The sequence below is a fragment of the Sminthopsis crassicaudata genome, chromosome 3 (assembly GCF_048593235.1).
Source record: "Sminthopsis crassicaudata isolate SCR6 chromosome 3, ASM4859323v1, whole genome shotgun sequence".
In the NCBI taxonomy this organism is placed as follows: domain Eukaryota; kingdom Metazoa; phylum Chordata; class Mammalia; order Dasyuromorphia; family Dasyuridae; genus Sminthopsis; species Sminthopsis crassicaudata.
Window position 1 is genome coordinate 363941192 of NC_133619.1, and position 14520 is coordinate 363955711.

Below are 14520 nucleotides of genomic sequence, written 5' to 3' on the forward strand. Positions count from 1 at the left end.
AAGTGAAAGGCTGCTAGGGAAAGGAAGATTAGTTAGGAGGCCATTACAATAATCCAAGTGAAAAATAAAGAAGGTCTGAGCTACTTGGATGATAGTGAGATCAGAAAGTACATGTGTGGAAGGCTAGAAGAGGAACTGAGAGAAAGACAGACAGACAGAGAGACTCAGATAGATAGAGAGAGAGATAGAACAGACATGGAGAGAAAGAACAGATATAGACAGAACAAGATGGAAAGAGACACAGACAGACAGAGATACAGAGATCGAGGCAAAGATAGAGATAGAAATACACAGAGAGAAACAAACAGAGACAAAAACAGAGAGAGAGCAAGAGAGACAGAGAGATAGAATAGAGATGGAAAGACAAAGACAGACAGACTGAGATGGAGAGAAAGAGACATAGAGAGACAGAAACAGAGACAAAGAGATAGGACAGAGATGGAGAGACAGAGACAGACAGACTGAGATGGAGAGAAAGAGACATAGAGAGACAGAAACAGAGACAAAGAGATAGGACAGAGATAGAGAGACAGAGACAGATATAGACAGACAGACAAACAGACAGATGGAGAGAAAGACACACAGAGAGACAGATAGACAAAAACACCCAGAGACAGAGAGAGATGAAGATAAAGAGATAGACAGATAGACACAGAGAGAGACAAACAGAAACAGAAATAGAAACAGAGAGATAGAGAGAAACAGAGATAGGGAGAGAAATATGGAGGTAGGGAGGGATTGTGGAAATAGAATTAATGGAGTGGGGGTAAGGAAGAGGCATAAGTCAAAGATGAGTCAAGGGTGCGAGCTGGTAGTCCAGATTTTCAGGCTAGTAGTTCCAAAGGTAAGTTTCTGGGGGGAGAAATCAAGATTAATTAAAGGATGAAGAGATTGTATCCTCTGGCTAAGAAAACAATTCTAGAAAGTTGCATTGAACACAGTAATAGGATCACAGATCTAGAAATAGAAATAGAACCTCTGAGGCTATTTTAATCTAATTCTCTGATTTTATAGATGAGGGAAAAGGCCTCGAAATGTTAACTGGTCCATTCAAGGTATCAGAGGTGATGACTAAATTTGAATCCAGGGCATCTGACTTCAGAGCCAGAGTTTTTTCTTTGTACTCAGATCATTACAGTAACAATTCAACTAGCATTTATTAAAGGGCAGCTAGGTGGCACAAAGGATAGAACAAAGGATTTGGAATCAGTAAAATGTGTGAAGAGTTGGACACAATTGAAAAACAATGAAATAACAACAACAAAAGTCACAGCTAGTAAATGTCAGTCAGGATTTGAATCTGAGACTTCTAATATTTAAGATTAACTTGAGTCACTTTTCAAGCCCCTTAAGGACTGAGACACAAAGTAGATTAGTTTTGATGGGGATAGGGAAAGGGGGGGACTGCTACATGGAACATCCTGGGGAAATTTAATTTAGAATAGGGCCCATAATGAGTAGTGTGATGGTCAGCCAGAGGGCAGTGTAAAGGCTTTATTGTGGGGAGCTGAAGGTTCAGGCGAAGATGAGGGTGGGGAAGGATGATGATGATGGTGTAAAGATGAGGGTAGAGGTGAAAGAGAGGGTGAGAGAAAGATAAGAAAGCTTCTTTTTCCCAGATTTGCTGACAGTTGGTCCTAAGTACAATTCCCATGCAACTGACATGTTCAGAAGAATTAAGATGGGGAAGCCCCAACTGTTCAATCTAATATGTTTCTGTCCCTCAGATTTCTTCATTTGCAATGTTAAACTGTTGGGCAATTGGGATCCAGGTGGAACCAAAGCAATAAATCTGGGCTTCCTAAATATGCTGACATTTATGGGAAGGGCTGTGTGCCAAACCTTTCCCTGGCTTCCCCATTCAGTGGGTACAACAGCACTAGCTCACCTTTGTCTTCTTTGTTTAACATATCTCTTACTGTCATCTCTGTGGGCCAAGCAAATGGGTCAAAGATCACCGGCTTTGCTTTCAAAAAGGAAAGATTTAGGAGAAAATAAACAACACAGGCTGTTTCCAACTTTTATACTGAAAGCGTTTAAGCAGCCACAAGGCTTTTCACAAGAAAATCTAAACTGAATTCCTTCTAAAATGATTCAGGATTGTTTGGCTTCTGATTTATGTACAAAGACCATGGGATTTGTGATTTAGGGGAACTTTCAACAATTTCAGTAATATCATTAAAATAAGACATCTGTAACCATGGGTCCTTTAAAGAAACTAGGGGTATTTAACCTGGTGAAGGGGATAGGGACAAGGAATGGTTTGTTAAAGTACTTGGGGATGTAGATTCAGAGCTAAAAGAGACCTCAAAATTATCTGAGACCTAGAATTAGGAAAATCTGGTAACAAGTTTCACTTTGGGCACTTAGTAGTCCTGTGACCTTGAGAAAATCACCTAAGCTTCTTCATCAGTAAAATGAATTGGTCAGGCTAACTAACCCAGGAGGTTCACTTTCAGGAAGAAATCTGTTGTAAACTTACTTTCCTGTGACTTACCCAAAGTCACAGAGGTAGCAAGTGATAGAGCCAGGTTTTGAAACCATGTTCTGGAACCCCAAATTCAATACTCTTTCCAATGTACCAGCTGCCAAATAGAGGAAGACATTGGTTTCTTCTACTTAATCCCAGATAACAGAACTAGTAGCAGTGAATGGAGTGTAAAGAAAGACAAGTTTCTTTTCAGTCTAAGAAGTTTTCTGACGATTTTGTGCAACAGTGAACAACCTCCTTGGGAGTAGGGAACATTCCTTCACAAGAAGCAGCTGGATGAATACTAGTTGGAAAGTTGGAAAGGTCATCTCTGCCTGGGCAGAAAGTTAGAAGAGATGACCATTATGGTCCCTTCTAATTCAAAAATTATTGGAGACAATTATTTTTTTCAAAAGAATTGCAAAACTGGAAATTCTCTTGTAGTTTCATAGTTTTGAAGCTGAAGGGACTTCAGAGATTACCTAGGCTCAATCTCTCCTACGGATGAAGAAATGAAGTCTGGAAAAAGAAAATGATTTATTATCAGGTTTAATAGCAATTAACAAAGCCCAAATGAAAAATTAGTATTCATTTCTCATTGTAGTATATGCCTCATTCATTCATTCATTCAATCATTTAATTAATATGAATCAGTATTTATTTGTAACACACTGAGTGGAGGACACAGTTTCTGGCAAAACTTCATGAAAACAGGGTTCTAAGGCCATGAGATTATTCTCTTGTACAGAAATCTTCTTTAAACAAACCTGCCAACCCATTCCGGTTAAATATACTCTGCTCAGAGCAGCTGGAATTAACCTACAATTGGTCACGTTGACTTAAGAATGGGGCCACAAACAATATGATATTTCTATTTCCTTGGATAGCATCCAAAACCAGGTAGTCATTGAGAGATGAAAGGTTGGCTAAATGTTGTACAGTGTCAACTACCATAGTTTCTTAGGAATTATGAGTGAAGATTAAACAAAGCCATTTTTCTTTCACATTATATCACTTTAAAAATGGAATCAGTTTAAATGCTTGACAATGGGGGAAAGATGGTTTCAGTTCTGAAATCTAACTTGCCTTTTTAATCTACCAAAAGAAGAAATCCCAAAACAATATCCTCTGTTAACTCCTTCAGTAACCATTCTTCAATTCTCTCATATGTGGGTCCAGGATTTTAAATTCTATTGTCCAGGAAGCCTATAACTTGAATGATTCATTAATCACATCAGTAAAATATAAGCTCTCTGAGATAAAAATTGTTTCCCACCTTTTCTTTCTATCTCTAGCAGTCTAAATGAGTGCTTTTTGAATTGAATCCATAGGCTGGTGAATTGGATGAACTGAGTGAAGACTTCTTATAAGATTATGGCCTCCACTTATGCCCTAATTATGACATAAGATTTTACAATAACAAGTTGAGCTATAGGGTAAAAGCTGCAGGTGTTCAATTTTCTTAGATAAACTTACATTCTCCTGCCTGCCTCTTTATTCCTTTTCATTACCATTTGAGTCCCTAATGTTATTGACTGGTATTCTTTGTCTCTGTGGTAGATTTTCATGTCAGAATGGGAGACCGGACCAATGAGAACCAATGAGAAGAAAGACCAAGAAAAGGTTGGGGGAGAGTGGGGGTTTCTGTGTTAGGTTGTATATAATTTTGTGCTGTACAGTTTGTGTTTTGCACTCCTATATTGAAGACATCTTGTTGGGACTTACCTTTTTTTGCAAGATCGTAATAAGTCCTTTTATGTTTTCAACCTTGAGAGTCTCTGATTTTAATTTAAACAGTCAGAGCTGTCCCATACACTGGGAAATGGTTAAGAGGAAAGGTCATTAATGTTCATCTAGCCCAAATTTTTCACTTTATAGATGAGAACATAGGTGCAGAGAAGGGGCATAATTGCTTCCTCAGCTTGATGTTTTGAAAAACAGGATTTGGAATGAGAAGATAGGGTCTGTCACTTACAAACTGAGTGACCTTGAAAGTCCTAAAGACCTCATTTGCAAACTTAAAGTATTGGACTAGATGATCTTTAAAGTCTTTCCCAAATCTAAAATCCTATGATCTAATCTATCATCCACACCCAAATAATGTACCTGATTCATAGGTGTGATCAGATCAGTCTACTACAAGGCAACCTTCAGTGGCTCCCAATTAATTGTGGACTAAGCACCATTCTCTTCTACTTGGCATTTAAAGGTCTTACATAATTTGGTTTCAAGCTACCTTTCAATGCCTGAATTTACCATAGAATCCAGAAAGTATTCTATATTCTATCCAAAATGAGGTTTTTGGATTTCATCCTATGCTTTGAAATCTGCTCCCTTCAATCCCTAGGTCAATAATGACTTTTTCCCTGAAGGCTCTCCTGATCTTCACCCACTAGAAAATGATCTCTCTTTGCTCATATTATATTAAAATACTTAGTCTAGGCTCTACTTTCCTTTGCTTTTATCATGTTTGAATTTGTCTTATAACTGTTATGTACAACTCATTTCACCTCAGTTTCCTCCATCAGATTATAATGGACTTGAGGATTTTTGTTGTTTAACCTTTGTATCATCCCTAAAAACCTAGTGCATTCACTTTGTATTCCCCATGACAGGCGTTTATAACAATGTTTCGTGAATTCATCTAAGATGCCAAAAGAAAGGCTTCTACCAAATTGAGGAGATCTTGAATGGAGAATTTATGGGAAGAAAAGGTCATGAACTTCCCTGGACAAGAAGATATAGATGGGTTGCTATCTGCACACATGGAAAAATAGCCAAACCAGTAAAACCATAGTAACTACAAGTATGAAAGTATATTTTTGGTTATAATAATTGAATAAATAGATATATTTTCAAAAGGTATTTTCTCTGACATACAAGGTGGGTTTTTTTTTGTTTTGTTTAGTTTTGTTTTTTTTAATGTCATTTCATGATTACCAGCTACAGATCTGTTTTCCTTCCTCAATGGTTCTTTCCAATAAGTTAGAAGTACTGGCTCAAGAGTTAGGGATTTAAAGGTCCTGGATGTGGGAACCTATGAGAGCTATTTCCCAAACTACTTTCAGTAATAGATCCCACCAACAAAAGCATATACATTTATCATCCTTACAAAAAATGATGATGATGGTGGTCTCTTTCATCTAGTTGCTTGAGCTCAGGCAAATCACAACTTTCTTGTTCTTCAGTTTCTTCATCTATAGATTGATGGGACTGCATGAGGCAGATTGCTTATATGAACTCTTCCAGTTCTAAATCCTTGTTCCTATGATCTTTTTCTTTTACCTTTTTCCCATGGTGGGGCAGATCTCAAGGATAATGAGAGCCAAAAAAAGCACTTGATATTCACGTGCTGCCAAAACAGTCAATAAATATTTATCAGTCATCTACTATGGGTCAGGCACTATCCTAAGCACTAGGGACACAAAGAAAAATAAAAGAAAAAGTAAAAGATAAACACACTGCACCTTGTCCCAAAATAATGAACCCCGTATTATCTCCCGGTGTGATGCAATAGGAGAAAGCACAGGTCTATAATCAGAGCCTCTACATTTGGCTTCCAACCCCAAAGCTTTTTCTGCAGCCCTTTCATTGCATTGTAAAGGAGCCAGAACACTGGGGATGACTCCAGGATCCATAATTAACTTTCTGTATAACCTTGAACATCATTTTCTTCACTCATAAAATAAAGGTGTTTGGCATCTAAGGTTCCTTCTAAATCTAACATTCCATGAGTTTTTGTTTTTGTTTTTGTTTTTTTAATAAACTCCTTTACACTAAGGGACATTTACTCTTTTATAATAAAGGACTCAATAATACACTCTCCACCAAGCTTTTCAGTGTTAAAAGACAACCAATAAATCAATTAATCAACAGGAATCTATTAATCTCCTATTTAGAACTTGGGTCTTTGTTCAACTCTGGGAATACAAAAAGGAAAGCAATTTACATTATAATATAACAATGTTAATTTAATAAAAAACAACTGACATCACATTATTAGCATAATATATAATTAATACAATTAATGCTATTATATTATAATAATAGTAAATTAACAAAAATAATTATTATAATGGGAAGACAAATTATACAAATTAAATGCAAGGTAGTTTGCTTAACCAAAGAAATGAATCCACAACTAGTAGATTTTCAAGTTGCTGTGGTTGATGCGGAAAGATACTGTTGGGCCTCCCTTGGCACACGGACAGCGTTTTACTTTGCTTATGCAGGAGGCCAGCCATGTTGCTACCCCTCATTTGCTTCTCTGGCCCTGGATGGAGCCAACCCTCCTCAGCCCTTCCTCAGGACAGCTGCAACAGTAGGATCCTGGCTCACTTGGATCGGGTCTCTTAAAACAGGACTGTTCCCTCCTCTCCAGTTCCTCACCCCCAGGAAGGACAAAAGGTACTTTCTACACTATGCCCAGGGCTAAGGCTTGTTGGTCTCCGTCGGGGAAGGGTGGAAAAGCAGAGGAATGGGAGACACAGGGAGGAGGTCTCTTCTTCCCTGAAGAGGGGGAAGGGCAAAGGGGAAGGGGGAGAGAGAGAAGGTCATGGCAGCAGCTACAATAGACCAGAGGAAGGAGTAAGGATGGGAATTACCAGAAAATCAAGAATTAAACACACACACTCACACACACACACACACACTCACACACACACACACACACACACACACACCCGAGATCATAATTGGGAAATCGAATCCAATTAGGAAACTACTCGGCTCTGCACAGAAATAACAGCACTCCGTAAGGCATAAGATAATTGCGGTACAATCTTTTTCACGCTCTGTGCGCCATCCTGACATCTGTGGATTGCGTTATGAACCTATTTGGTGTAATTCTCGTCTCCCCTGGGGGGACAGCATCTTGCATGTGCCAGAGAGGCAGGGAAACATTGGGAGCAGCTTGCCTTCCCCTTCCCTAGCCTTCCCCTCCCTTCCCACAGGATAATCTTGCCCCTATGTATCAGTGCCTAGCGCTGGCTGGTGAGAAGGGTGGCCCGTATCTCATTTCCCATTGCCTGAAGCTGTGCTTTTTCTGCCAGGAACACGAGAATTCTTTGGACGAAATCTCCAATGGAGAAAATTTCCATCAGGGAAAATTGGGGGTGGGGGCAGGGAAAGAGGGGAAAGAGCGATGTGTTTGAAGTTCCCTGACAAACTAATGGCAAGTGCAGTCCAAACTAACCAATTGGAAGAATATCCAAGTGGGCTTTGGAATAGATACTAGTCAAGGCACATACCCTTCCTCTCTCCCCTACTCCTAAAGCTGGAGGCAGGATTATGGGGGGGGGGGGGGGGGGAAGAAGAAGAAGAAGAAGAAAAATAGCTGGGAAATTTGGAGACTATCCTGGCAATTCAGGCTCTGTCACTGACTAGTTGTGTCACTTCACCTTTGGAACTGTTTTTTTCGGGTCTGTATGGCCAAAAGATCAGACTGGATAACCATAAAGGCTCTAAAATTCTGTGGTTTCTAATTATAAAATACTATGATTCTCTCTAAAGGATAGCCCAAGTAAAATGGTATTGTTTATTCACATGCATTCATATTCTTTCAACAAAACTTAAAATTTAAGTAATATATAATTATATATTCTATGTAATACATGTATGTAAATAGAATACATATTTACATATATGCATGAATATTCAGACTGCATAACCACAAAGGCTCTAAAATTCTGTGATTTCTAGTTATAAAATTCTGAGATTCTCTCTAAAGGATATCCCAAGTAAAATGGCATGAATTTTATTCATTTGCATTCATATTCTTTCAACAAAACTTAAAATTTAAGTAATATATAATTATATATTCTATGTAATACATATATGTTTATATGAGATATATATTTTATATATGCAAGTATATTTGACCCAGATTCATATGAGGAACTCCTCTCTCCACCAAAGGAACAACTGAATTAAGATTTCTAATTTTGGAATGTTGCTTGAATTTAAGTGATTTTACCCAAAGTCAAAAAGCTAGTATGTACTAAAAGTCTCTATGGTTGTCCTGGTATTAAGTACATCACATTATCATTGCATAATTCATATATTTTCCATTTATCTAGGGTGTACTCTTGTCCTAGACTTACTCTTTTTAGGTAAAATCTCACCTCAGTGACTTCGTAAAAGTTTGCCTTTTAAGCCCCCTTCATCCTCCTCCTGTGCTGCCTTTATCCAGAATCCAGTGCCTTGCACTGCTGACACCCCCTTACTACAGAGGAATTTGATTTAATGAATTCAGTCTTACTAGAGACTTATTCCATCCTTTAATATACTATAAGCTCAGCACTATAAAAAGTAACATGAGAAATGCAAAAGAAAGAATCACTTGACTAAATCATTTCCCTTTTTCAAGCCTCAGTTTCCTCCTCCGTTAAATGAGAAGGTTGTATTAGGTAGGCTCTAAAATTTGAAGCCTTTCTAGTATTAAATCCTCTGACTTTAGTCCTATCTTTGAGTTCTCAATCAAGTTGGGGGATATGTGATTCCCATTAAATAAATAACAAGGACAGGACTATGTCCAGTGATCTTGATCTATAGCTTGCTATGATGGACACAAATGGCTTTGGAGGGAAAAGTGAGGCAGGTGATCTTGCATCTCTCACTTAAATCCAATTCAGTTTCATGTCATAGCATCATTTCCCTGATGTCATGGTCCTCTTCAAGAATGAAGAACAAATAACAGTCATGAGAAGTGAAATTGCAAAGCAAATAGCCTTTCAAAAGATATAGAGAACTCTCAGGGGAAAGAATTACAGAAAAGAGCTTGAAATGGTCTGGAATCATCACTTACAAATGTCTTTTATTAAGATTGTGTGATCTTGGTCAAGTCAATTAATCTCACTAGACCTGTTTCTACATCTGTAAAGTAAAGCGGCTTGGAAAGTATAACCTCTAAGGTATCTGCCAATTTATTTAGGTTACTTTATTTTAAAAAAGGGCAAAAGGATGGAGTATTGTAGGATTTAAAAGTAGAAGAAACTTTTAGTAACTAACTCTTTCACCATTCCCCTTACAGTTGAACATAATAAAGTCAAGACAAATTAGTAACTACCCCAAGATCATATAGTTGGAAGGGGTCAGACTTGGTGACCTCTAAGTTTCTTTCCCAATCTAAATTTATGATCTTTTGATACTTAAGTGCATGATTCGACAAGATACTCTATACATGTATATATACACACATATATATACATACACATACCCACATATGATATATAATTATATATACATTTATATATTTACATACATGCAAGCTCAATAAATATATATAATATGCATTTACATATTCATATACACATATAATTTTATATGTACATATAATATATAATTTTATATGTATGATATATAGTTTTATATGTACTTATATTTATATGTTCATATACATACAAACACAATACATATATACATAAGTATCTGTGTACATATGTACATATGTGTGTGTGTATATACATACAGTTATATATATATTGTTGATTATTGTCCTTTTTTTTTTTTTTTTTTTGCTAAAGCAATTGGGGTTAAGTGACTTGCTCAGAGTCACACCATGAAGTGTTGAGTTCCTGAGATTTGAACTCAGGTCCTCCTGACTTCAGGGCTGATGCTCTATCCACTGTGTCACCTCGCTGCTCCCAATTGTCCTTCATTCTTGAAGAGGACCAAAATGTGCTGTGGTCAAGGTACAATATGGTCTGACTGTGACTGATTACATCAATACAAGCTCAGAAGGTTCTACCACAAGTCGGACACAAATAATCCATCTGAACATTTAGAGTGGAGATCTCTAAATTTGTACATCTCATGTTTCTTTTGAGCTACTGCAATTTTGCTTTGCTCATAGAACACAGTACCTTCTTTGCTAGCCCTGTGCCAGTGTCTCCAATGTCTCCTAATCGATACCAAAGTTCTTCAGAGAGTCCTTGAGAATGTCCTTGTATTACTTCTTCTGATTTCTGTGGGAGCTCCTTCCTCGACTGAATTCTCTATAAAATTGTCTTTTAGGCAAATGTGTATTTGGAAATTTGAACTATAATAACAGCCCATAGAAGTTGCAATCTCTGCAGGATACATATATACACATACATACAATTATTGTGAGTATGTCTATATGTATACTTATATGTGCAGATATATATGTGTGTGTATGTGTGTGTGTGTGTGTGTGTGTATATATGTATGTATGTATGTATTGTGCACTATACACACATTGTTTTCCAAATTGGTTCTATGCTAAGATCTGTGTATATTGGAGTTGAGGGAAGAAAGTGTTAATTTTCTTTTCTAGTTAAAAACAAAAATAGATTGCCCTAAAATTGTCTCTGTCACTTTGGTCAACCCTGAAGGTCAGCTGAGAGGGATCCCTAGCATTCTTTTCTCCCTGAGTCTTTCTTTGGAGTGGGAAGGAGGGGAAGAAGAGAGGTTGAAGCTGCCAATTGAATCCTGTCATTTCAATTTTCTTCTTGTCAAGGGAAATAGAAGGAGAGAAGAATGTAAATATCAATGTTTGTGAACAGTGAGTGCTAGGGACATCCCTGGATGGTAAACAACCATTCAGGCAATCTAAAGAGGTTTAGTTATGTGATCCTGCCCCCATTTTCTCTATGACAGAAGGTATACCAAGGGTGTGGATAAACTGACCCCCTGCCACATGCTGATTTTTTATAATTAAACTAATCTCCCTTAAATAGTGTTTTCAATATGTCATTCCCCTGCTTAGCGACCTAAAGTAAGCCTATTGAAGCAGCTTAGATTCTTCATCCTGGCATTCAAGGCTTTTTATAATCTGACCCCACACAACCTACCCAGAATGTATCCTTGACTCAAAGCAGGTCAATTCTCTAGTTATAATCCCATGACTCGCTCATTTCTCTGTCTCTCTCTCTTTCTCTCTCTCTCTCTCTCTCTCTCTCTCTCTCTCTCTCTCTCTCTCTCTCTCTCTCTCTTTCTCTCTCTCTCTCTTTTTTTCTCTCTCTTTCTCTCTCTCTTTCTCTCTCTCCTCTTTCTCTCTCTCTTTTTCTCTGTATCTCTCTTTCTCTTTGTCTCTCTCTGTTTCTGCCTCTCTGTCTCTGTCTCTCTCTCTATTTCTGCCTCTCTGTCTCTGTCTCTAACTGTCTCTGTGTCTCTGCCTCTGTCTGTCTCTGGCTCTGTGTGTCTATCTCTCTATCTGTGTGTGTGTCTGTGTGTGTGCGTGTCTCTCTATGTTTGTCTCTTTCTCTGCTGTTCCCTTTGTTAGGAATATCCAATTCAGTTTAATTCAACAAATAATTCTCAGTCATCTACTACACTCACAGTATTGTAGTATAGTAGATTGCCAACCTTAGAGCTAGACAGACTTAAAGTTGGAAGATCCTATCCTTGATAATCTGGGTGACCATTCTGGGTACAAAGTAAGTACTTAATAAATGTTCTCTATTCCCTTCCATGGGAAAGTAACAATCTCTCATATTCCTTGATGGGGGACATCTGCCTTGATAGAGAGAGTTTCTACATTGAATTCCCCTGAAATGATGAAAACCCAGATCTGGAACCTCCTCCCCCCCCCCCACTCCCAGAAAGAATGTACAAAGCACTTTGCTAGGCCCTGGGTGGACAACAATATAAAACTTTGTCCTGATCTCAAGGTTAAAATCTAAGAACTGAAAGGAGGTAAGGAACAGAGGACATAGACACAAATAAGTGTGTCTCAAGGTAGTGATAGGAGCAAAGGAAAAAAGATTTATAGGAGAGAAGGCTGTGGAATAAGAGGACAACTGCCAACCTTCTACCTATGTGACCTTGGAGGTTGTAATTTCTCATCTAAAATAAGGCAGTCTGAAGACCTTTCCAGTTCAAGATTATTCACTCCAAAGTACTCTGAAACTCTGGGAAGGAAAATTTGAGGTTGGGGGTTCAGAGGTAATGCAAGGAGTAATGAAGAAAAGCTTAATGATAAAGTTTGCATTTGAGCTAGGCCCAGAAGGATTTCACAAATGGACAAATAAAGGTGGTTATTTCAGGCAATGGAGAGTTGGGGACAGTGTGTGGAGAGGGGGCTTTTCAAGTACAATTGATACAAGAAAAAGTCTCAAAAGGTAGCTTGAATCAACTTATAGAGAACCCTAAATGGCAGGCTGAAGAATTAGTGTAATTGAAGTTTCTTGAGCAAAGAACAGATATATTTTAGCAGCTTTATGAAGGATGAAATGAAATCCAAGAGACTAAAAACAAGAAGACTAGAGAATAAGCTATCATCATTGTCCAGTTGAGAGATGATGAAAATGGCTGAATTAAAATACATATATATAAAACACCCACACCCATTCACATGTGTATGTGGATAAGTGAAAGAGAAAGGAACAGAGACAGAAAGAGAAAGACAGAGAGACAATCAGAGTTTGGAGTCAGATAGAGACAGAGAGAAAGCTGTCAATAAAAATAGAGACAGAGAGAGAGAGAGAAGGAAGGAGGAGAGACAGAGAGAGACACACAGACACACAGAGAGACAAAGGCAGAGACAGAGACAGAGAGACAGAGTGACAGACAAAGACAAAGACAGAGAGACAGACAGACAGGGAGACAGACAGAGACAAAGACAGAGAGACAGAGGCAGAGACAGAGAGAGAGAAGGGAAGCTATGGAAGAAAGAAGGAGGAGGTAGGGGAGGAGAAGAAGGAGGAGGAAGAGAAGGAGGAGGGGAAATAGGAGAGTAAGGAAAAGGAAGAGAGGAGGAGGAGGAGGAGGAAGAGGAGTAAAGGGAGAAGAAGAACAAGAACAAGAAGAAAGAAAGAAAGAAGAAGAAGAAGAAGAAGAAGAAGAAGAAGAAGAAGAAGAAGAAGAAGAAGAAGAAGAAGAAGAAGAAGAAGAAGAAGAAGAAGAAGAAGAAGAAGAAGAAGTATTCCCTAGCATGTAAGAGGTGCTTAATAAATGTTTACTGAATTGAATTGAGTTAGTGTGGTTGAAAATCACATTTGAAATTGGAAGATTCTGGGTTTAAATTCCAGCTTTCTTGCTTATAACTTATATACAAACTTGGCACCCCTGGGCATTCATTTCCTCATTCACAAAATGAGAAGCTTGACGACATAGCTTGCAAGCCTCCCTCCAATGAAGTAAATTTTACCTGAAAATAGAAGAAGTAAAAGTGGAAAAATAGAAAAGAAAAATCCTAAAAAATTTTGTTATTCAGTGTTGTTCTCTATAACCCCAAATGGAGTTTCATTGGCAAAGATACTGGAGTGGTTTGCCATGTTCTTTTCCAGTGAGTTAAGGCAAAGAGGGTTTGCTTAGGATCACACAACTATTAAGTGTCTTAGACAAGGAATAAACTCAAGCCTTCCTAACACCAGGCCCAGCACTCTATCTATTCAGTCATCTAGCTGCTTCAGAGAGAGAGAGAGAGAGAGAGAGAGAGAGAGAGAGAGAGAGAGAGAGAGAGAGAGAGAGAGAGAGAGAGAGAGAGAGAGAGAGGAGAGAGAGAGAGAGAGAGAGAGAGAGAGAGAGAGAGAGAGAGAGAGAGAGAGAGAGAGAGAGAGAGTTGTCTAAAACTGGAATGGCTAAACATCCATTTTAGAAGTACAATCCATCCTCCCTGCTCTGGAAGATGACAACTTCTCTTTCTAAGTTGTCAAACAAAAGATGTATGAGCACTGGTGACTAGGGTATAATAGGAATTTGTTTGGAATATGTTGAGACAGATGATAGTTGAGATTATTTCCAGCTCTAGTATTCTGTGATTCCCAAACAGGTATGGGGTGAACTTTAATGTATGGTCTCTAAGCTTCCTTCCAACTTTAAACTGCTGTAATTCTTTGTCAAGAGGATGCCAGAACTCAGTGGAAATATTTGATCAAGAGATCAAGATTTGGGAGTCACCTTCATAAATATAGAAATGTGAGTCATGGAAGTATATGAGATCACTAAGAGTAAGCTCTTAGGGAATACAGTGGATTCCTACTAGGTAAATCTTCCCCATCCTTTAAGACTTCATTCAAATCTTTGAAACTTTTTCCTCTGCTTTTACAACCTACGGTGACCTGTTCCTCCTCTGAACTTCCTAAATA

General features: G+C 38.2%; 1 long non-coding RNA gene across 1 annotated transcript in view; it reads left to right on the top strand.

The window, feature by feature from the left end:
• The first annotated feature begins 6712 nt into the window (after positions 1–6712).
• Positions 6713–14520, top strand: part of LOC141561779 (uncharacterized) — a 34229-nt gene continuing 26421 nt past the window's right edge. Inside the window, exon 1 of the long non-coding RNA XR_012488158.1 lies at positions 6713–6877. This is a non-coding gene — a long non-coding RNA (uncharacterized LOC141561779). The remainder of the gene's footprint in view (positions 6878–14520) is intronic.